Source organism: Aythya ferina (genome assembly GCF_964211825.1).
Source record: "Aythya ferina genome assembly, chromosome: 22".
Taxonomy (NCBI): domain Eukaryota; kingdom Metazoa; phylum Chordata; class Aves; order Anseriformes; family Anatidae; genus Aythya; species Aythya ferina.
The window spans coordinates 5,818,679-5,845,534 of NC_140320.1; the positions used below are offsets into that span (position 1 = coordinate 5,818,679).

The 26,856-nt window shown below is 55.0% G+C and overlaps 1 protein-coding gene and 1 long non-coding RNA gene across 4 annotated transcripts in view; both read right to left on the reverse strand.

Moving 5' to 3' along the window:
* Window positions 1–8,729, reverse strand: part of BCL9L (BCL9 like) — a 42,708-nt gene extending 33,979 nt beyond the window's left edge. The window contains exon 1 of the mRNA XM_084495788.1: window positions 8,357–8,729. The gene's annotated coding sequence lies outside the window, so the exon portion shown is untranslated. The remainder of the gene's footprint in view (window positions 1–8,356) is intronic.
* A 6,950-nt stretch (window positions 8,730–15,679) lies between these two features.
* Window positions 15,680–26,777, reverse strand: LOC311422621. Of its 3 annotated transcripts, XR_014685440.1 has the most exons (4): window positions 25,114–26,777; window positions 19,514–19,623; window positions 16,493–17,635; window positions 15,680–16,217 (listed from the first exon to the last, which is right to left on the reverse strand). It is a non-coding gene; the product is annotated as an uncharacterized lncRNA (long non-coding RNA). The 3 variants fall into 3 exon arrangements; XR_014685441.1 differs by lacking the exon at window positions 25,114–26,777 and having other exon boundaries at window positions 19,514–19,816; XR_014685442.1 differs by lacking the exons at window positions 19,514–19,623; window positions 25,114–26,777 and adding an exon at window positions 17,722–18,109.
* Window positions 26,778–26,856: the final 79 nt, after the last annotated feature.

Consider the following 26,856-nt stretch of genomic DNA (forward strand, 5'->3'; position numbering starts at 1 on the left):
ATCCAGCCAAGGGCAGACACCAAGCGGGCAGGCCAAGAAGCCAATTTTCGGTCAGGACAGAGGGCAAGCCCCTGCCCCACAAAACCAGAACAGCCCCAAAACGCAACACATGTGTGTGCAGGAGCCTATTTCTGCTGTGGCAGCAGCCAGAAAGACATCGCCATTCGGGGAAAAAAAATGCAATTAGCAAAGATTGACCAGCCAGGAACTCTGTCAGCAGCTGGGAGTGGAGATGCAGCCCACCACCGCCTTGCAGCAGGGGCAGGAACATGGTGACACGGACACTTTTTTGGACACTTTTGCCCCCCCAGGTGACAGTGCCCCAGGTCTGGATCTGTAGGAATGGGCACCACTCCCACCAGGGAAGGGCTCGGGGCTGCGGGGAGCTGGCCCTGCTCCATCACCATTCACCCTGCTGCTTCTTCCTGCCCTCTCCCAGTGCTCCCAGTGCTCCCAGTGCTGGCAGGGAGGGCCCACACCAGTGGCACCCCGTCCCCTAGGAAGCACCCACCCGGGGGGCACCCTTGGCAGCATCCCGACCCCTTCCTGTCTTCTCCTCCAAGCCCATCTCGCCCCCTCTCAGCCGGGACCCCCTCATAAAACTAAGAAGAGACAGGCCTTTCCTGGCATTTCCTTTTTCTGAAAAGGCTGTAAAATTTTCCTAGCGGAGCCAGAGCCAGAGCAAAGTTTGTCAGGAGCTCAGCTCATTAGGCGGCTGCTCAAGGAGCCCCGCGGGAGGCGCAGGCTGCGTAATTCAAACCAGCTTGGACCCTGGAAAAGAAAAATAGAAACCAGGCCCCAAAAAAACCAGGGGGGCAGCGCTCGGCTCCACGCGGAGCCCCTGCTCGGGGAGTGCCCCGTCCACGGGGCTCTTTGGGAGCCCCGGCCCCAGCAGAGGTGCTGTGGGCAGCCCGAGACGAGCTGGCAGCAGGCAGAGGAAATTCCAAGCCTGTTGCTTCTGGCAGCCGCGCCAGGCCCTGGCTAGGAACTCGGCAACCTGGAAACCAGCTACTCAGCAATTTTCTTGCCATCCAAAGGGCTTGTTCTGAACCACAGTTTCACTTCCCCCCCCCCCCTTCCTCTCCCTCCCTGCATCGCAGCCCAAGAGGCAGAGAACACCAGAGGCAAAAATTCGTTTGCTGGAAAAGCACTCGGGGCCGGGGCCCCCAAAATTGCCCAGCCCCGAGACTGCACACCCGGAGCCGCCGCCGTTCCCCCACTTGCATCTGGGGGTGGGGAGAGCAGAGGAAACTTGCTTGGACCAGCCCGAGGTCTCCCCAGTTCCTTTTGCTCCTTGCCAGGGAAAAGTTCAAACAAGGCTGCACAGACACAGGACACAAGCAGCTTTCAGCCCTGCCTGACTGCTGCGCTTCGGGCCCGCCCGTGGCCGGAGCAGCTTCATTCAGGCCCCGTCTGGCCCCATCCCCTGCTCCAGACCAGCGCTGGAACTCATCCTGCCGAGGAAGTGGTGAAAGCTCCAGTGCTGGAGGGGTTTCCACAGCTCTGGCCAGCTTGCTGTCAGAGGAGTCACCCGGAGATTCAGCCCTCGGTGGTGAGTTGCTGCCCCGCGAAGCTTCCCGGCTACCTCCTCGCTGCTCCGTGCCCGCAGGCCACCAGTGCTGTGGGAGACCTCCAGCGTGGCTGCTCAGGACCCGAATTCTGTGAGCCAGCATCCTCTGCTTTCTAAAAACAATATTAAGAGTGTTTTTTTTTTTTTTTTTTTTTCTCTTTTCTCCACGGAGTCCCGCTCTGCAGAACCAGGCAGCTGATACACACCCAGGGAGACAGTTACCAAGCTTCGGGTGCCAAGTCAAGAAACACCATCCCGGAGCCAGCCCCGTGTTGCAACCAAAAAGAACCAGCTTCCCTTAATTTAGGCCCTTAAGACCTGAGTGAGACCCTTTGGCATTTAAGCCCAGCAGCTCAGAGAGAGGCAGACACAGCGTGGAGGCCACATAAACACTAGCAAACTGTGGGTGCATGGAGCTTGTGACCAACGAGACCTGGCCACACACAGATGTTTCTCCAAAAGGAATCACACTGGACGGTTCGCAGATGGTTTCACGGGGCATGAATTGGTGTTTGTGCACCGAGCCCGCGGTGCCACAGACCTCTTAGCTCTCTTTCACAGGCACAAATATCGGGGAAAGGCAGCGGGGCTGTGCTCCAGGGACTCCTCGTGCCCGAAGCTGAGGCCACATAGGCAGAGGCGGGGCGAGCTCATGGCACACCAGCCCTGCCCGCCACCCTCCTCCTCTGCTGCTCCGCACCGAGACTCATTTTCCATCCTCACCAGAGCATCCCGATCCCCTGAGTCACGACAGCCATTTCCCTGTTCCCTTCGTGGACCTCAGCTCTCCCCGGAGATCTGGGCACCCGGCTCCAGCCAAGGCCAGTTTGTGACTTTTGCTGCAACCACACCAGTGGCAGCTCGCTAAATTACAGTTTTCTCAGCCGGGCAAATCCTGGAGGATCAGGCACTCGGGGACTGGAGCGCTCACAGGCACAGCAAGCGTGGAGGACACGTCACGAGAGAAGCTACTTTACCAGCTTCTAGAAAAAAAACACTCACGCCTAGGCTCAGGCAGGAGGCTGAGACCCAAAGCAGCAGCTGAGGACGAGCAGAGCAAGGAACAAGAATCAGGATTCCTGGCTCCTGTCCCTAGCTCTGCCCCATATTCCCTTCCTGTCTTCACTTAAGTCATTTCCTTTCACTTTTCCTCTCAGCCTCTATTTTGGAGGTGAAAAAAGCAAGCCTCTGCTTCTGTGGATTGCTAGAAACCTCCTCTGGGTTGTGACAGTGCAGAGCTCTGCTACTGCCAGAGGCTGAGACACACACAGCACGCAGAGCCGTACTGCGCACACAAACCCCAGCAGAGCCTGGCATTTCCTGTGCTTACATTTCGAGAAGCACAGAGTCTGTAAACAGTCAGTGTTGTGGAGCATCTTTTACACAAACCATATCCTGGCTGGTTCCTCTCCTCAGCCACTCCGTTCAGCAGCAGAACGAGCAAAAGGAAAGCTGCGCAGCTGAACTGAGGCAGGAGGAGCCCGCGTGCGAGGGGGCAGCCTTCAAACAGCTCGGCAAGGATGAGGGAAAACAGCGCGGTGGGAAAAGAAGGGTTAAGTATATTTAAAAAAAAATAAAAAAAATCAACCCAACCAGCAGCCGGAAGAGGCAGGATGGAGCAGAGGTGTCCTGGCTGCCTGCAGAGCTCAGCCCTCCTGCTCCCTAGCAGAGCAGCCCCGTGGCCTCCCACACGCTCGGGGAGAGGGAAGACCAGTAGGCACAGGCAGGAACAAGGAGCGCTCTGTGGTTTTGCTCGGTATTTCAGGCCATCTCTCACACAGGAGGAGCTCCACTTTGCTTTCCAAGTCTCGCCCTCTCTGGCATGGATCACAAACCTGGCATCTGGCCCAGGACTCGGCTCCAGCAGAGCTGCTCACCAAACAGGGTGACGCCCCACCTCTGGGCACAGCCCGGCCTTAAAGCCATCTTGAGGATATTTTACCCCGAGCATCAGGAGAGGCTCCCCCACCGTCCCCTTGCTGGGATTCGAGGCGTCTTGTGTCAAACTGGAAGGAAAAAAAAAAAAAAAAAAACACAACAAAACAACCCACAAAAAAGCTAGATCCTGCTCCTGGGGGAAGCCGAGCCCAGGTCTCTGTAGTGTCTGTGGGACTCCTGAAGGCAGGGGACACCCAGCAGTCGGACAGGGAGCTTTTGGCTGCTCCTTGCCCAAAGGGGAACAGGTCACTCATACTGAAAGGTGAAGTCTGCAGCTTCTACGCTAGGGACCTGAGAGGAGGAAAGTTTGCGAAGCATGCGGAGAAGAGCTGAAATTCAATCTGTCAGCCTTGAAGAAAACAGCCTCGTGTCTTGGTAGATAAAGCGTGGAGCTGACATCTTCCGTCAGGAAATCTGGGCTCTGGAAGGGCAGAGACCGTGGTGGGGAGAGGCTTCATCCCTCGAGCTGCGCCCAGCCTGGACGCACAGGTTCCTTCGAGCCGTGCAGCCCAGCATCCCCGCTGTGCAGAGGGTCACAGCCAGCTCCAGGACAGCCCTGTCAGGCCAGGAGAGGCACGAGCCCGGTGGCGGCGTGTCCCAGGGAGGCAGCAGGAGTGCAAGGAGCCACAGCAGGGCCCAGAAGGCTCAGGGCACTGACGAGCAGAGCAGCGCTCTGCTTGCCAAGGAGGCGAGGAGCAGGCAGGGCCCCTGGCAGGGCGCCCCTCCGTAACGTGGCTTTGCCTTAAATCAAAAGCAGGTGCCAGTGACGCTGCTTCCTCTGTGCTCCTGCTGAGCACGGCCCCGTGGCAGCTACAAAAAAGCAGCGTGAACTGGTCCCAGTTCGAAGAACAATCCCTGAGTCTTTCCCACCTTTGACGAGGAGCTGAGTTTCAAAGAAAGTCGGGCAGGGAGAGAGAAAACCGGCTCCTCGTTCCTGTGAGCTGCCCGGCGTGAAGCGGATGATGTGGAACACGCACCACGGAAGAAGGAAGGGTGCCTCTGGTCCTCGCCGTGTGGTGTGGCTGGTGCCAGGCAGAGGCTAAAGAAGGGCAAAACACAGCGACAGGAGCACATCTCTGCCGTCCTCCAGCAGCAGTTCCTGGGCAGCATCCACTCGGGGCTTCCCAGGGGAGCGCTCACAGAAGGGAACGCAAATCAGAGGAGCAGAAGCTGGCCTAGTGGAAGGCAGCACACAGCTCCAAAACACGAGGCAGGAAGAAACAAGGCAGCTTTTTTCCTACCATCCTCGGCCTCACCCCCAGCTCAGAACTGATGAAAATGCAGAACCGAGCAGCGACTGAGCAGCACTGCTTTCCCAGCCCCTCTGCTCCACGGCATGCATTTTGCCACCTCTCCATCGCCGCCACAAACTTCTCCTTTCACGAGGTAGTTTCAGCCTCACGGAGATCAACAAACCACTTGAAGTCGGTACCAGAGCTCCTGCAGCTCCTGGAAACGATGAATCACACGTGAGATCAACAGGAGCCGTGTTGGGCAGTCCACATCTTCCTGGGAAGAAGGAAGCTCAGCCCCGTGGAGCCCAGGGACGCTGAGGCCTGTCCTGCGTTAGTGTTAGATTTTGTTGAGATTTAGATTTGCCAGAAGAGCAAATTTGTCAGCATCTCTGGGAAGACACAGCAGCAGAAAGAGCCAGCCAGCTCCGTTAGGGCTCCAGAGTGACCTCAAATGGAGAAGGTGACGAGAAGAGCACTCCCTGATGGTCCCATGGGGTGCAGAAGCAGAGAATTGGAGAATGGCTTGGGCTGGAAGGGGCCTTCAAGATCACCTAACTCCAACCCCAATGCCCTGGGCAGGGATGCCACCCTCCTCCAAACCTTGAACACCTCCAGCAATGGGGCATCCCCAATTTCTCTGGGCAGCCTGTGCCAGTGCCTCGCTACCCTTGCAGTGGAGAACTCCCTCCTAATGCCCAACCTAAATCTCTCTTCTCGTTTAAGACTCTTCCCCCTCGTCCTGTCATTACCTACCTGAGGAAAGAATCTGTCTCCATCCTTTTTATAAGACCCTTTTAAGTACTGACAGACTGCACGGAGGTCTCCCCAGAGCCTTCTCGTCTCCAGACTGAACACCCCCAGCTCTCTCAGCCTGTCTTCACAGGAGCAGAAGAAAATCCCCGTCAGAGGGAGTTTCGGAAAGCAGCAGTTGAGACAGGTAGGGCTCCGAGGTGAAACAGCCTTTTGGTGGATTCTCGGCAGGAACAGCAAAATTCAGTCGAGTGCACTTTTCCACCAGGGACCTGCTCCCCCAGAAAAGGCCTGCATGGGAGCTCCATCAGCCAGGGTATGCAAAACTGGATCGAGCACTAAGGAATTAAGAGCTGGAAGCCAGCCTATGCCATCCCCAGGAAATGGCTAGACCCAAGCAGCTTAAAACCTATCATAATAGTTAGAAAAAACAACTAATCCCAGCAAGAACACATCTGGACCTCAGGGGCAGACAGGCACGTACCAGAGCGCTCCAGCAGCTGAAGTCCCACTCTTGGCAGCTCAACCCAATGCAACCAAGACAGCACAAGGGACAGCACTCAGAAAACAACCCCACAGCCACCTTATACCTGGGACTCATCAACCAGTGGCAGACGACAAGGGTAAGCCCCAAAGAGCTCTACAACAACGAGAACCAGCCATGTGCCAGCACAAAAACGATGCTCCCAAAGAGGGGACCAAGAGCGAATGCTCCCTTGCATGCCTCTTCACACGGGAAGCACTGGGAGGGGGAGCACTCCAAGCACCTCGACAGGAACGAGCAGCAAGGAGAAGGAAAAGCAAAGATTTCTTCGTGCCAGAGCAGCAAGCGCGGAGGATTTCACTCCATCTAGGTGCCTGGATGCGCTTGGACCTGGGAGATTCCAAGCACAGCTCCGTGGAGCTGCGTTATGCTCCACACCATGCAAAAGGCAGAGGGTTTTAAAACGCATCACTTTTCGCTTTCTTCACCAAACATCTGTGGTTTTAAATTTGTAAGATTTCAGTCAGGTGCTGCTTTTTTTTATTATTATTTTTTTAGCAGGTACCTAGAAAGAGGAAAGGGACTTTCAGGGGGAGGCAGACGTAGTGGCGCCTACAACATCATAACAGAAAATACTGAACGTCACAAAATGGATCTTCGAGGTATCAAAGATACAGGTCAAGGTGGCAAGGAGGCCCTGATCACATCATTTACACAGCGGAAATGGCAAAATACATGGAAAAAAAAAAAAAAGACTGTATAGCGTTTAGAGTATGAATGCTCTGGAAAACAAACTCCAACGAGGATGGCAATTATTGTAGAAAAAACAAACTGACACAGCCCCAGGAGCTTCTTTCGACCAAGGAGGAAGAGGGAATCGTGCAGGACGGTGGACTCGGTGATCTTTGTGCCAGTACCAGCCCCAGGTGTATGACATATCCACGCACAGCCACAGCACCGGAGTCGGAGGAGGTCCTGCTTTGGCACTGACACAGCCTTGCCATGAGACCTTGGGCAAATCACTTCCTCTCTGACTCAGTTTCTTATCCTGCCCGCCACGAAAGTAGCAAAACAACGTGCACAGCCCTTTGCAGACACCTGGCAACAAACAGACGGGCGGACTGAGCTGCGCGTCACCGCTGCGTGCCTGGCACGAACCCGCATTTGGATGGGGTCGAGAATTGGAGCTGCGCTCCCCGAGCCGCTTCCACAGGTCAGCAGCAGGCAGCTACACCTCGTAGCGCTGCCCTGCAGGGACACACCACAGCCAAAGGTGTGCAGTCACCGTGCTGTCAGGAGCCCTCTGCCTCGCGTGCCCGGGACACAAGCAGGCCCTACACCTTGTCGGATAGCACTGCCCCCAGGGCGTGCAGACGTTGCAAGCAACAACACAACAGCCTGCCCTGTCATGTAGCATTACTTACGTGTTCAGATATGCATCCTTCTCACATTTCTACTCCAGCAAGTGGTTGCTAGCAGAGCAGGGCTAGGACAAGTTCACCACCTGCTAAAGACATGTCCCTAATACAACACAGCGACGATTTTGTTACATCGGGTCCTTTCTGTGCACAGCTCAAGCACGAGGAAAGAACATACGTGTCAGATTCCTCCTCCCTTCCTTTTATTTTTTATTTTTTTTTTGTCTCCTCCAAACTGACCGCATGCCTGATTTACCTCAGGAGAGCACAGAAGCACATCGATTGAGGCGCTGAAAGCAAGCGGGGAGAGAGCTGGCATCGAGGGCAGGCTCAGGGAACAGCATTGACTTCAACCCTACCTCCATGCAACGCAAGGACTCCAAGCAGAGGAATCCCTGCTCCAGCCCTTCCTGGGGCATTCACACCACCGATAACGCCTCGGAAAATCCAGAGCGGCCCAGGCAAAACCAGGCACGGTGCAAGAAGTTCTTCGCATCTACAGCACAGCTCGGGCTCTGCTCCTGGTGGAGTTACAGCAGTAGACAGCTCAGAAGGACCCAAGACAAGCAGCCTCTGGGATTTTTTTTCTCTAGGCTGTACCAGGAGACTCAGAAGGGCCACGCAGACCAGAGGCGATGTCCACGACGTGCCCGATGCCAGCACGAGCGGTGACAGCGGCGCTGGGGCCAACCCAAGCGGGGGGCGAGCCCGCACCACCGGGGCCGGACACCGACGACCCCACAGAGCCCCGGGGACCAGCTCCGTGTGGCCCCCTCCACCTGCCCCGTGCCCGGGCCCTTTTTTCCTCAAGTTCCTCGCCCGTCGAGGACGGCACCGGCGCCGCTCCGAGGGGGAAGGGGAGAGCCCCGGCGCCTCTCGGCTCGACGGCTGCGGGGCTCGGAGCCCGACGGCGCGTCCCGGGAGCGGAACAATGGGGGAGCAGCGGCGGCGGGGCACTCACCTCGGCGGCGGCGGAGAGGCTCAGGGCAGGCCGGGCGAGCCCCCGGTGGTGGCTGCGGTGCCGGCGGTGGTGGAGCGCTGCTCCTGCTGCTGCTGCTGCTGCTGCTGCTCGGGGCCGGCCGGCGGCTCGGGGCCGGCCGCTGGGGCCGGGCTCATGGCTCGGCCGCCCCCCGCGGCCCGGCCCCGGGGCGAGCGGCGAGCGGAGCCCGGCGCCCCGCTGCCGGCGGCTCCAGCCCGAGCCCGACGGCGGAGCTGGCCCCGCGGCGAGCGGCGGCTCCGAGCGGCTCCGGTGCCGGCGGCCGCGACAGCCCGGGGGCGGGCGGGGGCGCCGTGGCGAGGGGCAAGGCGCTGCGTGCCGAGTGCTCCTTTCTCCGCCGGAGCCTGAATAATCATTTGGAGAAACAGGATCATTCACTTTCCTCCGTGCGAGGAGCCAAGCGCTGCCCTGTCAAAATAAAAGCCTCTCCGCCGCCGCCTCCTCCTCCTCCTCCTCCTCCTCCTCCTCCTCCTCCTCCCCAGCCCCGCTTTCTCCGCCGGCCTCCCAGCGGCCTGCCGGGGACGAGCACCAAGCCGGGAGGAGCCGCAGCAGCACGGCCGAACCTCGACGGGGCCCGGCCCGGCCCGGCGCAGCCCCCCCGGGAAGGCTCCGGGCTCGGCTCCCCCCGAGGGGGTGCGCGCAAAGCGGCCTCGGGGCAGCTCTCCCCTCCCCTCGGGGCACGGAGCTCGCCAAAGGGCCCCCAAAGGGATGAATTCTGCGGGAGGGGGCTCGGCCCGGCAGCCCCCTGGATGAGCATCGCTCTGTGCGAACGGGTATGGAAAGGGAGAGGGGCACCATGCACAACAGGGGGGTGCCCTGGTCCCAAATGGCACTCATGGACACGCAAAAACACGTCCAGACTGAGCTGGGCACTGCCGGCACCGTGGCAGAGCCAGCTCACACCACGCAGGACAACCATCAAAGCAGCAGCAGAGTGACTGCCACCAGGGTTTTAGGGTTTATGGAGACCTCCAGGCTGGAGGCGCCGGCAGCAGCTGCCAGAACACCCTCATCCAGGCTGTAAGCAGCAAGGGAAGAGAGCGCCTGGCAGCCGGCACTCGGGCTGGAGCTGCTTGTTAGCCCCCTAAGTGGAGGGGTCTGCCGCCCTCCAAGCGACTGTCCGGCCGTGTGTGTGCCTGGGCTAACAGGAGGGTTTCACACGCAGCTGTCTCGTGGCAATACCAGTACCTGCGGGTCTCTGTTCTGCAGCGATTCCAGCAGTGATCACATCCCAGGCCGCCCTACAACAGCACCAGGACCTCCCTCAGCCCCCATCTCTCTGTTCCTCAGGCTTGGTTTACTCTGAGCCCGCTCTGGTCCACTGGGACACTTCGGATGAACCCCCCCAAGCCTCATATTTAAGTTGTGCTGCCACCCCGCGTGCCCTGCTCTCAAACACTGCTGAACCAGGGACATCTCACACCCAAAACCCTCCCCGCTGCCATTCCCAGACCCTACACACTAAAAGCACACAGCACTGAGGAACGGCAGCAAATTGCTGCCTTTACCAGCAGTTTTCAACACCTCAACCACCCTGCACAGGCAGGTACGATGGGGTGGAGGTGACAAGGAGCAGGAAGAAGCGGAGGAGACTCGAGGAGGACACAGCTGGCTCGCTGCCTGCCCGTGCTCTTCGCCTGCAAGCCGTAGCAGTGCGCACACAGCCGGCTATTAAGGCAGCCCACCCGCTTTCTGGCCGATGCCAGCAGCATCCTAACCAGGATGTCACCTTCCTGCAGCGCACTAAGCGCTCGGGGGTGGGCTGGGAAGAGGAGAGAAGAGAAGAGAAGAGAGGGCTGCAGGCGGGGACCGCTTGGCAGCATCTTAAAGCGTTGCAGAGCTAAAGGGGATCCAGGGACAAGCAATCAATCTCAGCTGATGGGAAGCAGCAGCAGCAGCGGCCCTAATTGAAAATGAAAATCCACCTTTTTTTCTTTTTTCCCCCCCCCCCTCCTCCTGCTGCTCCGGCTGCACGCACACCAGCGGCCGCAGCCAGAGCCGCCTCGGAATGACACAGCAAGAAAACACCGGCGGGGCCCGCACGGGAGCCTCGCCCCGACCCTATATCCCCTACACCGAGGGGCCCGAGCTGCTCGGGGACCTCCCGGTGCTCGTGGGAGCGGAGCCGAGCCCCGGGGAGGTCCCGGGGGGCGCGGCGGGGGCCGGGGGCGCACGGGGACGCGGCGGCGGCGCCCCCTGGCGAGGTGCGGGGCGGCGGGAGCGAGCTCGGGGGAGCGCAGCCTGGGCACGAAGTGCAGACCCCATAAACCCCCCCACAGGGCACGTATGGTTCAAGGCAGTGCCCTGACGCTGCTGTCTGGCACGCAGCAGGCAGGCAGCCCCACTCGTTCCCCCCGTCCCAGCCTGATGCAGCAGGGCAGGGGATGGGGGGAGTCACCCACTCGCCGCCTCTCCCCTTCCCCTCGGCCTCCCGGACAACCTGGCTGTTACCTGCCCCTTTCTTTACACCAACGGAGATTTTTCTCCCCATGTATTCTTTATTAGCAAATCAGTGCTAATGAGAAGTGCTGGCATGACAGCTCGGACACAAGGGAGCCCCTCATCACCAAGGGAGAACCTGCGCTGGGCATTTCAACAAGTGAGCTAACCCTTCCCTCTTTCTCGCAGGTCCATTCACTCTTCGATGGCAGAAGGCGTTGTACAACGAGCGAAACGCACACGAAGATGGAGCTCCCTCAGCTCTCACGCTGGCGTAGTCGCAGTTTGGCTCAGGTCAGCCCATGCTGCTTTCTGAAGGAGCTTGAGCAGCAACCCTGGGATGTACATGGTGTGCTGTGGGGTAATTTGCTCAGGCAAGGAGCTTGAGCCACACCAGCTAGGAAAACAGAGCTCAAGGTGGTGCACAGAAGACACCGGGCTCCAGGGTCACAGCCTTGTCCTGGTGCAGTTTTATGGAGGATGCTTGGAGCACAGGGAACCTGGGTCCCGAGGCTCTGGAACTTGTTCATTCCTCTCACCTCTCCAAAACGCCATCCCCGAGCTCAGGCCTTCACGAGACCCCCGTGGGCAAGGCCCTCATTACACTTATGAATATTATTAATTAGGCCCAATTAACTACACCGGAGTTGATGTGCTTCACAGTTAGCTGGAGCTGACTTTGTGAGCGGTTTCCCCAGTGGCTCACTCCAGACTCAGATCGACCCCAGCAGAGCCTTTGGTGCTGGGTGCACACAGACAACCTGGGATGGAGCAAGTCTGGGGCTGGTGGCACCACAAGGTGTTGCTGTTCTGGTGGCACCACAAGCTGTTACGCAGGGAAATGGGGAAAAAGCCAGCCCAGCAGAGGCCCCAGGTCTGTGCCTGAAAGGATCAGGACCCTCCAGCTTGGCTTCCACACTTTTTTCAAAGGAGGCTCCCAGCCTGCTTCCTTCACACTACCCTATTAACCATCACCTATCCCACACGCCAAAGCCATTAACTTACTGCTGCCAGAAGAAAAACTCTCCTAAAACCCAAGTTTCCAGGCATGGCATTGCTCTTCAAGCCTTCTCCCATGCACAGGGGATGAGCTCAACTCCCACTGCAGCAGCCTGCTCTCGGGTGGCCCCTGCTATGTGCTGTAGCCATATAAAAGGCACCTCCAGCATCACAAACCCGTGCCAAGTGCCAGCAGACAGGCTGCTTGGAAGCATCAGCAGCCTCATCCAACTGCCAGCAGCACAGCAGGACGCGGGATCAGGGGTTCCTAACCTATTTGGGCCAGGGCTGCAGTGTTTTCCTTGCACGGGGCCCTGCGCAGACATTTGCTTGGCTGTTTCCTGTCTCGTTAAACTGCTGCTGTCCTGAGCAGGCTCTGCTCGGCGGCACGCGAAGCAGAAGCTCGGGGTTACAGGCACCGAGGCGAGGAGGGAACTTCTTGCCAGCCAGCCAGGGTGGGAGCTGCCTCTCTCACCTCACGCAGAGCCACGAAAGCTGCAGCCCACGAGGCAGCCCGCCCAGCTGCAGAGGCTGACAGGAGGACGGGCTGCAGCCTGCTGTCAGGAGAAGCAAACGCCAGGCAGCGAGGGAGCAAGGGGTTAACCCATTTAGCAAGGCCACCGGTGCGATAAAGGCAGCAATCAGCACAGGCAGCGCCTCCCACTGCCACCCAGGGCCCCGGGGCTGGCTGGGGAGCTGGGAAGGTGGCAGGGAACGGGGTGGGTGGGGAGGACTCTTATCCTGATACGGCTCCTTCCTTCCAAGTGAGGGTTTGGAAAAACTGAGCAGGCAGGGTTGGCTCTGAAATCACAGCGCCTCAGTGACACAAAGCCAGCCAGATCCCCCCTCCGACCCACGGCAAGGCGGGCAGCTGGGTGGGCCGGGCGAGCCCCCAGCCCAAAGGGTGCCCCGTGGCCCCCCAGGAGCCGGGCAGGGAGCAGCAGGAGCCAGGGGGGGACCCCAAGCCTTGGAGGGAGGAATGCAGCCCCCCCCCTGCAGCAGCCAGATTTCCCTGTGACATTCCTGGCTGGCTGCGCAGGCAGCAGCAGGGCCCTGCGCAGGATTTCGGGTCTGTACAGGCAGTGCTCACGGCCCTGGGCTCCCCTCCGTGCACCCCAGCGTCTCGTCAGAGGCATCCTGCAGCTCTCCGTGCCCCCACGGAGGTGCCAGGGCAGACAGAGGTGTTTTCTGCACGCCCAAAATGTGCGTGGCCACGGGCAGCAGGCTCACGGATTCCAGCTCCCAAAGTCACGCTGCAGAATAAGGGGGAAGAGCAGGTGCTGCTGGCTGCTGCTGCAGTTTTGCGGTGCAGGAGACCTAGGAAAGGAGCAACCCCTCCCTTTGGTTATTTACTCAGTCTCTCCGTCCCCGGAGGAGCCCTGGGAGCTCGGTCACTGCAGGCACTTGAGCTCTTTGTCAGCAAATCCTGGAGCACGGAGCAGGTGGGTTCGGAGTGAGGCCAGAAGCCTGATGCAAGTTCTATTTCACTCAGGGTTTCAACTACTACTTGGGGTGGCTCAAAATCGCTCTGTAAACGGAGCCGTAGCAGAAGAAGCCACCAATTTTTTTGCCTTGTGCCATCTGCAAATCCCGATACACCTCGGTATGTGCAACACCTGAGCCACACAAATCCCTAGCAGAGGGAAAAGCCTCTCCCGCAGCATCTCACAGGCAGACCTGTGAACCAGGTGAGTTCTACAGACAGGTAGTGAAGGTGATGGGTACACAAGGCCAGCAGAGCCAGACTCACCTGCCACACCTCTGCGTGGTCAGACCTGGCTGTCCTGGGTGCTCCTGAGAGGGGGACTGCGAGTAAAGCCACGAGCCCTCCCCTAGCTCTCCTCCTTCAGCTTTCACTCACCCCTTGGAGCATCTGGGGCATGGATGAGCAAACACACACACACACGCAGCCCTGGTGGTACTTTCCTGGCAGAGATCCGAGCCACCAGGACTCTCTGGGACTTGGGACTAGGGAGAGGTCCTCCTGCCAGCTGCTTTTCTCCCCGCTTGCCTCTTTTTTTTCCAGACTTCCCCATCTCCCTCCTTGCTCCCCTACAACACCCTGCTGATGCAGGGGCACTACCAAACCCCAGACGATGCCGAGCGAGGTGATCCAGCTGCTGGAGGCAGAGCTGCCTCTCCTGACACCCCTCTCAGCATCTTTTCATGACAGTGGCAAGAGGGGAGGGAGGCAGAGAGGGGAAGCACCAACACCCCAGATGCAGACAGGAGGAGAAAAACCTGGTACAGCCCCGTGCTACGGCTTCTTCCACGCCTGCTCCCAGCTTTTAAGGAGGAGGAGATGGGGAGGGGACAGGGAGGGGACCCCCGGTTGTCGCTGCCCCGGGCCCCGCCGGGTGCCGGTACCGCGGGGGAGGCTCGGAGCGGGCGGGCGGCGCCGCCTGGCGGCCACGGGGCTCGGAGCCGGGCAGGGACCCCCCCCCCGCAGCCCCCTCCCCATCGGTCCTGCACGAAAGTGCAAAGAAAAAAAAAATAAAAAAATTAAAAAAATAAAAAATAAATAAAAAAACTACACCTGAAGCCCCTGCCAGCGAGATGCAGGGGCTCGGAGCTGGCAGCGGCACGGTCAGAATCAGCCCCCCCTGCACAGACAGCCCTCGTTGAGGGTCTCCTTGTGGGTATTTGTGCAGCATCAGCATCAAGAACCCAGCACCAGGATGCTCTCCCGGAGGGCAGGCAAGGCAGAGGTTTGCAGGAGAGCTGTGTCTGGCAGAGCCAGCCCACCAAACACGGGCTGGCCTGGCACGAAGAGGCTGGAGGTGTTGTGGGGAGCCTCAAGCAGACTCGTTGCTCGTCCCACTGCACAGAGTGGCAGAAGGTAAACCTTAAAAACAGGCTCGAGGACCTTCTCTGCACCACATCCCTGTTTTCTCCTCATTCCAAGGCAATCCCCGTTTACACAAGCCTGCTGCATTTGGAAGCAGCGAGGGGCATCGCACGGTGACACGAGGACCCGGCGAGCCAACAAGTGCTGGTTGGTGCTGATGGATCTCAGCTGCTTGAGACTTTCTGTGTGTGCTCCCAAACTGCCAGGCCACAGCACAACCTTCCTGAACAACGCAAAAGGGTGACAGCACGAGAGCCTGGATCATCGTCTCCTCCCTTAACTTCTCGCACCCATACAGCCTTGGCTGAGCAGGCGGATGTGTGGACAAGAGGTGTCCACGACCCCTTTCACAGCCTCAGGACACAGAAAAGACCAAGCTGAAGACCACACAAACACAATTGCTTCCCGCAGTCCCTAAAGGTCTTGCCCTATTTCCCCATTCCTACTTGTAGCTGCTGCCTTCACCCCAGTTATCAGAACCCTTGCAGGCTTCCCCACCCTCTGACTGCCACAGCCTCACGTCCAAGGTGGAAAAGGGGAAAAAGGGAAAAAGGAGTTTTTCCAGAAGCCAATGAAATGCAACTGCGAACATAGTTCCCATGGTAACAGCAGGATCCAGAGGAAGAAAAGGGAATGCAAATCAGATTTTCAAGGGGATGAGCAGGGAGGGACGAACCGCTTGCATCCACCAGCCCAACCAGGCCACTCAAATACCACCTGCGCCCTGTGTCTGACAGGTACCACGTTTCCTCCTCCCCCCTGTGCTTGCCCAGGGAGCTCTGCATACAGCAGGGTCCTCTCGTGAGGAGCGAGGGTTCCCACTGCACAACGGGGCTCACGGAAGGCCTCTGAGGGAGTCTGGATGCCCCTGCTGCCAGTCCTTGCTCCCAGCACAGAGCCTTCCCTCTGTAATTCATTCTGTACATCACTTTCACTGACTGACATATTAAACAAGGAGGTGGCTCAAAAATGCCCCGAATGTAAACATCCCGGAGATGTAATTCCCAAGGTTCAAGATTTATTCTCTTCTACCCACGGGGGAAACAGAATACTTCTGTGACATCCTAGCAAGGACTCTCACCTTGCAGAACAAACACAGTGAAATCAAGGAAGCTTTCAAGAAAGCCAGAAAAGCAGAGTAACTCGCACGAGATGGACTCAAACCCATCCATTCAAGGCACCAGGGCCTGAGCACTCCAGCAGGATTCCCAGGTTTGGGAGCCCTCTTCCCAGCTTCACAAAGGAAGTTTCACTGCTTCATCCCTGCTGCTCTCTGCATCTTATTCTCCCGTGACTGCTCATTGTACTCTGCTCCTGTTGGTGCTTCCCTGCACGGAAGGGGTTAATGTTCAAAAGCACCTCCCGGGGTTTTTCTACTTCTTTTCTGCTGTTTTACTTCCTCAAAGACGCCGAGATCAGCTGCCTGGATCTGGCTTGACCTCACAGCAGAGCCCACAGCCACCCTCTCTGCAGCACAGATTGCCGGGGTGTGAAGGGGGCAGGGGAGGGGAGGGCCGTGCAGATCTGCTGTGCCGGAGCCTGTTTTGAGAAAGGCATGAATATTTCATGACAGGGAGAGGGATGCTTCAGCAGCATCACACACAGAGGTGGATTTGTGCTGTGCCATCGGGGACACAAAAGGACGGTGCCCTTCCCTCCAGACTGACCCCAAACCAGCACTCTGATCCCACAGCTTCACACGGAGAAGCCCACCTAGGGCAAAACAACCTCATCGGTCCACGTTTGCTCCGCAACTCCAGCAGGACAAAGAGCCACAGGTGGGGCAGCTCCTGCAGAAAGCTGCTGTTACCTACCTGGCAGAGGAAGCTGCGCACTGGTGAGACCTGAGGATGTGGAAGAGGAGCAGCCCCGTCAGTCCCCGGGATGTCCCGAGCACCGTGACGTCCTGTCGGCAGACTGCCCTGGCCCCGCAGCACGAGGTGCAGCTGGAGAGCTGAAGACTATGATCACTTGTACCTGCAGCCCAGAGATCTCTACAAATGCAGAGAAAAGGAAGCAGCTTTTCCCTCCCGCCACGTTAGCCATAGCTTTCAACTTCCAGCATCATCCACAGCAGCCAAAGGCTCTGGGTGCACCATTAAAGCAAGTCAGATCAGCTCTGCCCAGACTAGACAGTGCTAAAGTGTTCCCAGACCTGGTATAAAAGCGTAAAAAGGTACAAGATCCAGCTGTTCCCAAAAAAGAGATCTCCAGGGGTCTCGGATTTGGCACAAACTGCATAGACACCCCTCGATTCGGGCACTCAGCACAACTCCCTCAGTTCGGGAGAGCTGGGTTTGAGATCCTTGCTTGGACTCTGCAATCTGTAGAGCTGCTCCTGCCTACAAGCCTGTAAAACCCAGGCAGGAAAGCAGCCCTTGTGCTTCCAGAGAACGTGGCGAGGGCAGAAAGAAAACGGACTGAAGAGCACGACACAGGGCTGCCTACAGAAGAGCGAAGCTTATCCCTAAAACTCTCTAAAACCCCTCCAAAAGGGTAGGGTAGGGCACTGTGAGCAGTACATGGGCACGCACACCTACAGGCAGCTTCGACAGACAGAAAACCTGTCCCCAAAGTAGGGAACACATCACATAGCCAGCCTCTGGTGTGATCACCAAGTGTTTCTGGGGTAGACAGCGTGCTCCTGGACATTTCATTGAGTCTTTTGCCCTCTCGTCAACAGCTGTTGGTGCTCAAACACCAGAAGAAGATGGGAAGGAAGGGCAGCCCCCTGAAACCCTCCGTTTTCAGGAGGAATGTGAAAATGTCCTTTTTCCAAGGACGTTTTGCGCTTTCCACCTTGGGGTTATATCGCTACAGTAAGCTCCCAGCAGGTCGGAGGGAGCTGTGTTGGTCTCCAGGCTGTCTGCAGAATTTGCCCAGGTTGTGACGTGCTCCAAGGCTGCAGAGGCGAGCTGGCAGATGAAGTATGAAGTTGCTCGGTCCCTGCTGAAGTTCTGCAAGGAAAAAAATACCTGTTAAAGCAAGCCAGCCAGAGACGGGGAGGGAAATGACAACACACACCTGGAACCACGCAACTAACCTAAGGGAGACGATCTACTGGTCCTGGTAGCATGGTCTAACAGCAGCATTTATTGTGGGGGTATTAAGAAAGGAGATTCCACTCAGCAATCCTGAGTGGAAGGATGAGCAGCAGTCCTGGTGCATGTCCCTGGAGATCCAGCCCTTCAGGAGGAAGGAACAAGATTCCCAGCAAAGGGAGCCTGTGGAGGACCACAGTTCTGGAACTGAATTGAGACAAAGCTGCTGCACTTTTCTTGGACATGAGTCCGAGTGGGAGGTGTTTGTTACTGCCAATACATTTTTCCTCATACACAATTCTTCCACATGAGGTTGAACTGCTAAGCATTGACAGTGCATCTGTTAAGATTGGCTCTAGAAACTGAATGTTCTTGGGGAAAAAAAAAAAAAAAAAAAAAAGGAAACACACTGTGCTTGCCCTTCATCTTCCCAGCCATCCCGCTCGCAGTACCATGAAGAAAAGCCACGTGAAGCTGCCCACTTGCATACAAATGGCCTGAGAGAGGCAGTGTTTAAAGTCCTCCTCTGTGGGAAAGGTGCAGCGGGCTGACAACAAGAAGTTCCTCCAGGTCCTCCAGGGTCACAAAAAAATTTCCTTCAAAGGAAGAAAAAACCAGAAAGGCCAATGTAACCCCCTCACTTGACTCCCTTTAATTGGTAACCATCTGGTTTTGAGAACTGTCAACAGCGCAGAGCATTTGGCAAGGTTCCTCAGCTGCTGCTCTCCTAACTTCAGGTCTTCTTGGGAATCCTTTATGCCCCAGGAAGCCAAAGGAAAGCAAAAGAGAAAGCACGAGTGAAACTGAAGAGCAAAGGCAGTGTAATCTAGGAGACTGGGCAAGATATTCCTGAGTTCTGACGTGGAAGCAGAATGAACCACAAGCAGCACTGGCCTCTCAACAGCCAGGAAACCTATCGCTGAGCCACCCACAGCGGAGGAACTGCAAGACCCCAAGTCCCATATTTCAAACAAGCTGCTAGAAACCCCTTGACACGTCCCAGAAGTCAGGCTGTCTGATCCAGCGTCCTGGCCAAATTCCAACTGAAGCAATTCCCCTCGTATCTTTCTAATTCCCCTCCTTCCCTTCAGCTTCTTCCTCGTCCAAACCACTGTGTGACTGCGCTGGGTGCCCGCAGCCGAGTGCTCCACCCCAGGACAGCGGCCGTCCACCAGGATGGACGAGGATTGCCTCGCTAAAACAAGTTTGCTGTTGACGAGAGCTGCAACACTTGATTGAGTCTGCCCTGATTCTGTCCTGAGGCCACGTTTTGTGACAGTGCTGGGAGCTGGCGAGCAGAAGAGGGCTGCTCTCCACCGAGGAGACTGCAGGTGCAGGAGGAGCATTTCACAGAGCTTGCAGACAGAGCAAAGCGCCGTGCTAATCGCTCTGCTCTGCAAGCTCCCAGCCTGCCTTGCCAGCCAAGTCACAGAAGTTCAAGTTAGCAGGCACGCTCTGCCAGTGTGAGGCTTTTCACTCTTTTCAGGGAATCAGCCGCACTGGTAGTAAAGCACAGTGACAGGAGCTGGGCTGCAGCACTTCTGCGAGCACGGCTTGCCTCATTAACATTCAGCACATGGCTCAAGCAGCTTTTAGATTACTCCTTCCTGACTCTGGGACCTCATGCGTGAGTCACACGCTCGCACATTTGCTTCTCCTGATCCCTGCAAGCCCCCAGCACATGGCAAACTCTGCTCTGAACAGTTCCTTTGATTTCCGCATGCACACAACCTTCGTCTCGCTTTTGCTAAGCAGCAGAGTCCTCCCCTGCCCCCTGAACAGCATCGTGCTCACCTGGCTCACCACCTCCCTTTCTCAGCGAGGCATTCAGATCTTGCTATACCCTCTCGTAAGCAGGTACGCTGATTCTCACTATGCCAACGAGGCTCAGCTGGTTCATAGACCTGTACGGTAACAAAAAAAGGAAAACTTTCCAACAAATCTCCACTGCTTTTCTAGTGGCTGGACCTTTGAGGCTATCACTTCAGCAAATCACAAAGTGTCCCTTTCTCAGGAGAAAGTGGTAACGGAGAAATTCTTCAGGATCCAGCCAGGTGAGAGCAGGCAAGGAGCTAACACAATTTACTCAGCCACAGACCTTGCAGTCAGACTTCAGGAAAGGTGGAAAACAAAAAAGCTCAGGCAACCTGTCTAAAGATAAGTCACACTGGTAGCTGCACCACTCTTCTCACAAGTCCTGGGATCTCAGCCTGCTGCAGTCTGTTAAGGGGGGGGGGGGACGGGACACAGAGTCCTCCAAGACATCGATCTTGGATTAGCAAATTCAAAATCAGAATCTGCTCTCGGACTGATTGTTGCGTCCGAACATTCAAAATTCACCAATCGGTAGCTGACATCCAGTTACAGAGGTTTCAGGAAATAAAATTTCCTGAAAAAACCCATCATGAAAAAGTTTATTCTCACATTTAAGTCAGACGTGACATCAGGCTCCTGGGATAGGCACAATAACGTGAGGGCAGCATCGGGGCTATCACAAGGCAAAGAAGATACCTGAAGGACTCGAAGGATAGCCCTGAGAGAGCCCACAGGACACAGACTGTGCTACCCAGACACACAGCCAAGCACACCAAGCATAACTTGACCAGAGAAAAGACCCCAGAGCTCCCAGGAGAGTTCTGTGCATGGGCAGCCACCAGCACAGCCAGTTCCTCTGCTGCTTGCAGAAACCCTTATCCCTCCTCAAGCTCAAGTGACGCAAGAAAACCAAGGATTTGGCTGAGCAACAGACCACCGACAACTGCTGCAGGAGGGAGACAATGTCCCTTTAAATGTTACTAAAGTGTTGTCAATGGATCTGCCATGGTAGAAGAGTTAATCCCCCCCCAGCCCCTCTCAGCCACCGTGATGGGATAATTAGATGCGAGGGCTCAGCACAGATGATGCTCCAGTCGCTTAGCAACTAATGGTTTCCGTGGAAACGGCAAAGCGCAGCCTTTCGGAGCAGTAAGTGAGCAGTGCAGCAGGGCAGGGAGAGATGCCTTCAGCTCCTGCACTGATCCTCTCCTCCAGAAGCACTCCGAGGCCTTGAGGTATTAGTGGAATGCGAAGGGGGTGCCTTAAAGATACAACATCCCTGTTCCAAGCTGCGCCAAGAAGAAAAGGATTATTATTATTATTATTTTTAGATGAAACTTCCAGTGGCACGGCCTCATGATCTCACTGACTCTCTCTCCACTAGCAAGAAGGAGGCTGAATCACACAGAACCGCCTTTTGCAAAGGCTTGTGCCCTAACGCTCTGGTTGGATACTGCTGTAAGAAACCAGATACGACTCCAGCATCAGGCCTCACGTGCTGGGGTTGAGAGGTGAGAACACACACTGCTGGCTTTAGCTTCTTGGTGCTGCCTGGTAAGAAGCCATGTAAAGGCACCCAGTTTAGCCCTGAACCTATAGGCAAAAAAAAAAAAGGTTGCCTATTGATTCTGCAGCTCTGTAATGCACACAAAGTTGTCACTGGCTATAGAACTTGAAGAGTGTCACCGGATGAACAGAAATCAGATTTATTAACCTCAGTTATACGCCCAAGTCTGTCATAGAATGGCTTGGATTGGAAGGGACCTTACAGATCCACCCAGTCTGTACTCGTGTCTGGGACTGCCCCAACCCTTGCACTTGGCCTTGTTGAACCTCCTCATGTTCACGAGGGCCAACTTCAGCCTGTCCAAGTCCCTTTGGATGGAGGGACACCGCTCAGCAGCAGCCTCCACCTTGACACAGAGCTGCGGCTGCTTCCTTCACCGTGACACACTCCCACTGCTTTATTACTACTGATCCCTGCGCAACCACCGTCCCACGGCTTCTAAGCACAACAGCCGTGACCTGAATCTCTCCTAAACTGAACGCTGCACACGCTGGCCGTGCAGCTGTGGTGTTTTAAGCTCAAAATGGAGGCCGGGCCACCCCGCCACCCGCCTCAGCTCCCGCCGGGGTAGGCCCGGGGCGCGGCCTCCGCCATCTTGGGGCCGGGCGGCGGCGGGCAGCGCCCCCTGGCGGCGGAGGCGGCCCCCGGGCGGGCGGCTGGGCCCTGCCCGCTCCCTGTCAGGCAGGGATCGAAGCGGGGTAGGAAGGAAAGCAGAGGTGGTTTTAGGAGAAAAGCAGGAGCTTTTGGTTTAACTGTGTGGTGTAAAGAATCGGCAGCCCTAGGTTTATGTGCTACAGGTTGATTCCGGCAGTCTGATCATGATCTGTCTCCCCTGCAAAGGCAGACACGGTGAGGTGGAGCTGAGGGGTTCTGATGCCTTGACCACAAATTGGGACCATCGGATAAATTGGCCATTTATACAAACCAGTGGGATTGCAATTCAGCACAACAAGGGCCAAAACCAAACCAAGGCTCTGAACCGGCATCAGGTGAATCCCCTTAATGCTCCCAAAATATCCGAGCATGCTCCTGGCTATCCTCCCGCAGCCCTGCCAGACATGCTCTTCCCAGGGATGATTTCTGAAAGTGGTAAAAATAACTGTTTCCTGTAGTTTTCACAGACAAATTCCTCCTTAAAGGAGTCTTATTTTTTCCACATTACAGCCTCACACATTGCCTTCCTCACTTTTAAAAGGCCATGCCTGGCTGAAGGGCGAGCAGGTCAAGATACTTTATCCCTATGCAAGGTTTAGCTACTTCAGAACTTTTTTTACTCCAAAAATACTTAGGTTGTTCTAAGTTTATTAATATAACCACATCAGTCTAACACTAATGCAAGTTCACTGAAGTACCAAAGGTTATGTGGGTAGGTGAGGTATTAATTGAGAGCGTATACAGATAATCACAGGCTTCATGAATTACTACACCTCAGCTGATGCACGCTAAACACCATGCATATGCTGTGGGAGAGTTTCATTTCAAACAGAAAGGGGAAAGCAACTTTGTGGTACAACAGGGCAAGTGATAGGTAGTAAATTATTAAACTATAGTAGTCGGATTGTTTGCAACATATCCCAAGTCAAACATCAGGCTCCGGTTTCAGGAAGGGGAAAGAGATTTTGATTGGGGCGCTCTCAAGCTTTTTTTTTTACAAGGAAACCAAACCACCAAGCACATCTTGTTTATACCTAAAGGATCTGACAGGAAGCACGTCTGCCTTAAGGACTGAGCTCTTCACAGAAAGGTAGAAAAAGTTTTTGCAACTGTATTCTTTCACACCTACCAAAAGCAAAGCCATATTGACTTGGTATTTATGAAATACCTAACAAAAACTACACAAAACTTACTGCAGCATAGACTTTCAGGCCTGTTTTTTTTGAAGAGGCAAAGCCAAACGTGCAACATCCTCTCTACCCTCTGAATGTTACCTTTACAAGAAAACCTGGTTTGGCGTTTGACTTATTTTTCAACAGCTTGCCTCAAAAGATGATAATAGTGACAGTAAACAGCACAGGAACACACTTGAGGCCAAACCTGTGATGAAAGGTTCACAGAACGCATTTTTAAGCTGAGATTCTCCCAGCATCATGATGCCAATGTTATGGTGCAACCTTTTTCATCAATTGCCAAAACCAGCCTCTTTCTGCCACCCTGCAGACTGACAGCTTGTCCCTTAACAAGTCTACAGCGACGAGCATAATCTGTATGCTTCCACAAAATGGTCAACACGCGTACTGCGTCTGAAATCTAATTTCCTGCTGATACAGGAAATATGTTAATTTCCTGCTGATACCTCCCCCCCCAGCTTTAGTAAAATGTAAGACACTAAAGCCCCCTTTAGGGCTTTAGTAAAATATAAGAACAGAAAACAGAGGAGCCTAGGAGGTACTACCTCTTTTACTCTCAATCAGCTTGCTCACTCCACTAACATTAACTATTTAGTCATTGGAAGGGTCTTCAATAGGTATTTGGAAGTGTGAAACAGAGATGAGCCTTTCACTCACCCATGTGATACCCTTTAAAAAAAATCACTCAGCATACAGAGCACTTCACACCAGTAGAATTCTTTGTGCCGCTCTCAGAGATCTGACTGCATGTAGCATCTGAAGATTGCTTTGCAATAAAATGTACTTGAATTCTCAGAATAAGTCATTCTGGGAAAGCCTGCATTTAAAAAATGGCCTTGAAGACTGGGATATGGCAGAACTCCAACTTGCCATCACTAAGGATCAGTTTCTCCAAGGTAAAGGTCGCACAGGGACTGGTTGGCTAACTTTCTTTTAAAAAGATTTGTCTCCAAAACTCAGGTGAAAATCTAGTCTATAACTTACTATTTATGAGATTTTATAAGTTAATAAAAAGACCATTTTATTTCAGTTCATGTTTAAAATGCAACGTTAGAAATTTCTTTTTGTGATTACGTACAAAGTGTGCATCTCTCCCATTTTCTCCTGTTCTTAACAGCATCTCCTTTCAGAACCCAGTGTCTTCCCTTTAGCTGCCATCCGCGAGTCCATAGCCCATAACTATGTCCCACTCTCCTGAAGCCCAAAGGAAGGAGAGAAATCTTGGTGTGCATAATGCAGGCCCTGGTCAGCCATTAAGCCAAAATTAGTATTTTCCCCATCCAAATTCTGTGCGTTGCACACCCTGGGACAGAGAAGGATCTAAATCCTACTAACTCACCACATTGTTTCTGGACTTACAGCCTCAACCAGCTACTGAGCTCTCGCATGCTGAACTGGCAAGCTGACCCCCGTGGCATTACCCACAGAGGCTGGTGATATTTTTAGGGCATGGTATGGGAAAGGGGCTTTTATTTTGCTAAGCAGAGAGGCTGTGTCTAGACTGGAATTTGTCTAATCTTCAAGTCTGTCCCTCTCTCAAGGACAATGGTATAATTTCATAGCTGTGCCTGCTGATATACTTCCCTCCCAATACTACCTTTTGGGTAGATAAACTTGGGAAAGGAGTGCTGCTGAAGGGAGTAATTTACACTCTTCCAGCTTGTCTCACGGAAAAGTAAAATATCAGAGCTGAGCACAGTTGTTTGGTCTAGCTGCAGTGGTGTGAGAACTCGCAGCCATGCATGCTGTATGCAAACAATAAAAAAAAACGAAACACACCACTGCTGAGAGAGAGGAGAAGGCAACTGGCAACCTTCGCCTTGGAATCTGCATTCTGTTAAAGCTTCACCAGGCTGCTTCTGGACAGCCGGGTCAGGCAGCACCACTGGAGCGACAGTTTTCCTTCTCCTTAGCACCTGATGCTCAGCCTCACCTGGGGCTGTGGGTAAACCCCAGCCTGGTTTGCCCTGCTGCAGGAAGCCCTGGCATGCACTGAGCTGGATCTGACAGTCCAGTAGCCTCGGTCACTGCTGCCACGGGGACTTCCCCAAACACATCTGGGGACTATTCGAATCCAGACCGTACTGGGGAGGATGTGCTGACATCCTTCAGCAAGGCTTAAAAGGAATGTAAGGGAACTGCTTAGGAAGTCCTAACGACGATACCTGCTTAGCAATCCTGCAGGAAAACCGAGCTGCTTCAGCAGTTCTGTAAGCAGCTGCCTCCTGCTACAGCAAGGGTCACTCGACGCCCAGAATCTGATGGCCAGGATGAGAGCACACAGCTTAGGAACAAAGGCTGAAATTTGCTTCATGGGTAGAACAAGGACAGCATAGCTATTAGCTCAGTGAGGTTATTGTTTCCATCACCCACTCAAGACCAGGCCTCTTGGCTGAGACCAGAAGAAACAAATTGATTCAGGAAAGCACGGCACCTCCACTAGCAACAGGGCTGAGATCTGCCCAGCTCCCCCCAAAACAAAACAAAACAGGCCATCTCTATTCCTCATTCCACCGAGGGCTAGTGTACCCATATCCTTTTTGCTCTTCCTCTCCCCAGCTTACAGAGAATGAAGGTGACTCATGTGCAGGCATCCCGTTTCCTTCAGAAGATGCTGGAAACTCCCGAACTGAAGGCATGTGAACTGCTACCAGTTCACACGGTGTCCGCTGTTCTCCTACCTCCTAGTGTCGGACGGAGTCTTTGACATATTTCTGAAGAGCAAGGACATGGCAGTCAGGACTTGTTCAATTCTCAGCACTGCCTTTGGCTCAGGATGCTGCTGAGAAAACTGCTTCCCCTCTATTCTTACTAGAAAACATGGGTAGGTTGCAAAAACGTGAACTTGGAAGTCTTGAGACCCAGCCCTGAGATCTGCTTGGTTGCAGATCCTTAGAGAAAAATATCGTTTGTCTTGCAGAGACAAAATGAAGCGCTCATCCACTCCAGCCATCCACACAGGTCAGGGAGGAACTTCTCCTCCTCCCTGTGCTCAGATACGACGTATGCTCTAACTTAGTGCATTTTATTCACGGTGCTTCAGCTCAGTGCGAGTCTCTTCTCCCTGCAGGCAGCACTTTCCATTTTTTCAAACAGCCCCAGCGGGTTGGAGAAACCCTCTCCGACACAACCTGTGCTTCAGCAGCAGCTTTGAGAAAACAGCTTGTTTTGTGCGCAGAAACGGAAACCACAAGTGACAGCTGTGGAAACTAACTCCAAAAGGGCACCAAAAGTTTCACGAGGAAGCACAGGCTCTGCCCAAAGAGGCTCTCAACTTGGTGAGGATATGGAGAGGGCCAAGCTGGAGAGATTTCAGTGCACCTCAAGGAAAAACTTACTGGCTGCTTCTCACAACCGAGTTGCTGCTGCAGAACGTTGCTGGATGCTTCTCCCAAGCTGTGGAACAAGCACGAGGCACTCAGAGAGGGTTGCCTATGACCACAGCAGGCACCCAAGCCAGTACGCAGCCACCACGCCACTCAGCACCAGGCTTATGGGATGATACTGGACAATCAGACACCCCCACAAGCAGGTTGAGTCAGCAGACCACCAAAGAAGCATTCTTAAATGAACCTAACATAGCTAGAGAAGCCAGGCTAAATGAAAAGAGTCCCTCGTTATGCTTCGCAATACAATACCTGCCAAATTAACATGGATTGGGGCTGACTGCGGCTCTAGTATCAGTGCCTGAGAGCTCATGATCACAAATTCCTCTCTGTATCCTCTGCAGAACTCAGGGAATCTCTGTTCGGTCCCCGATTCCTCGTGGCTCCCTGCTCCATGTGCCAGCCTCTGCTTTCAAACCAAGCCACCGGGAGGGGGCAGAGGCACGGCCACAGCCCCCGAGGCTGTGCAGGAGCCGCTCGGGGAGCTGCTTGCCGGGGCAGCCCGGCGGCACGAGGCGGCAG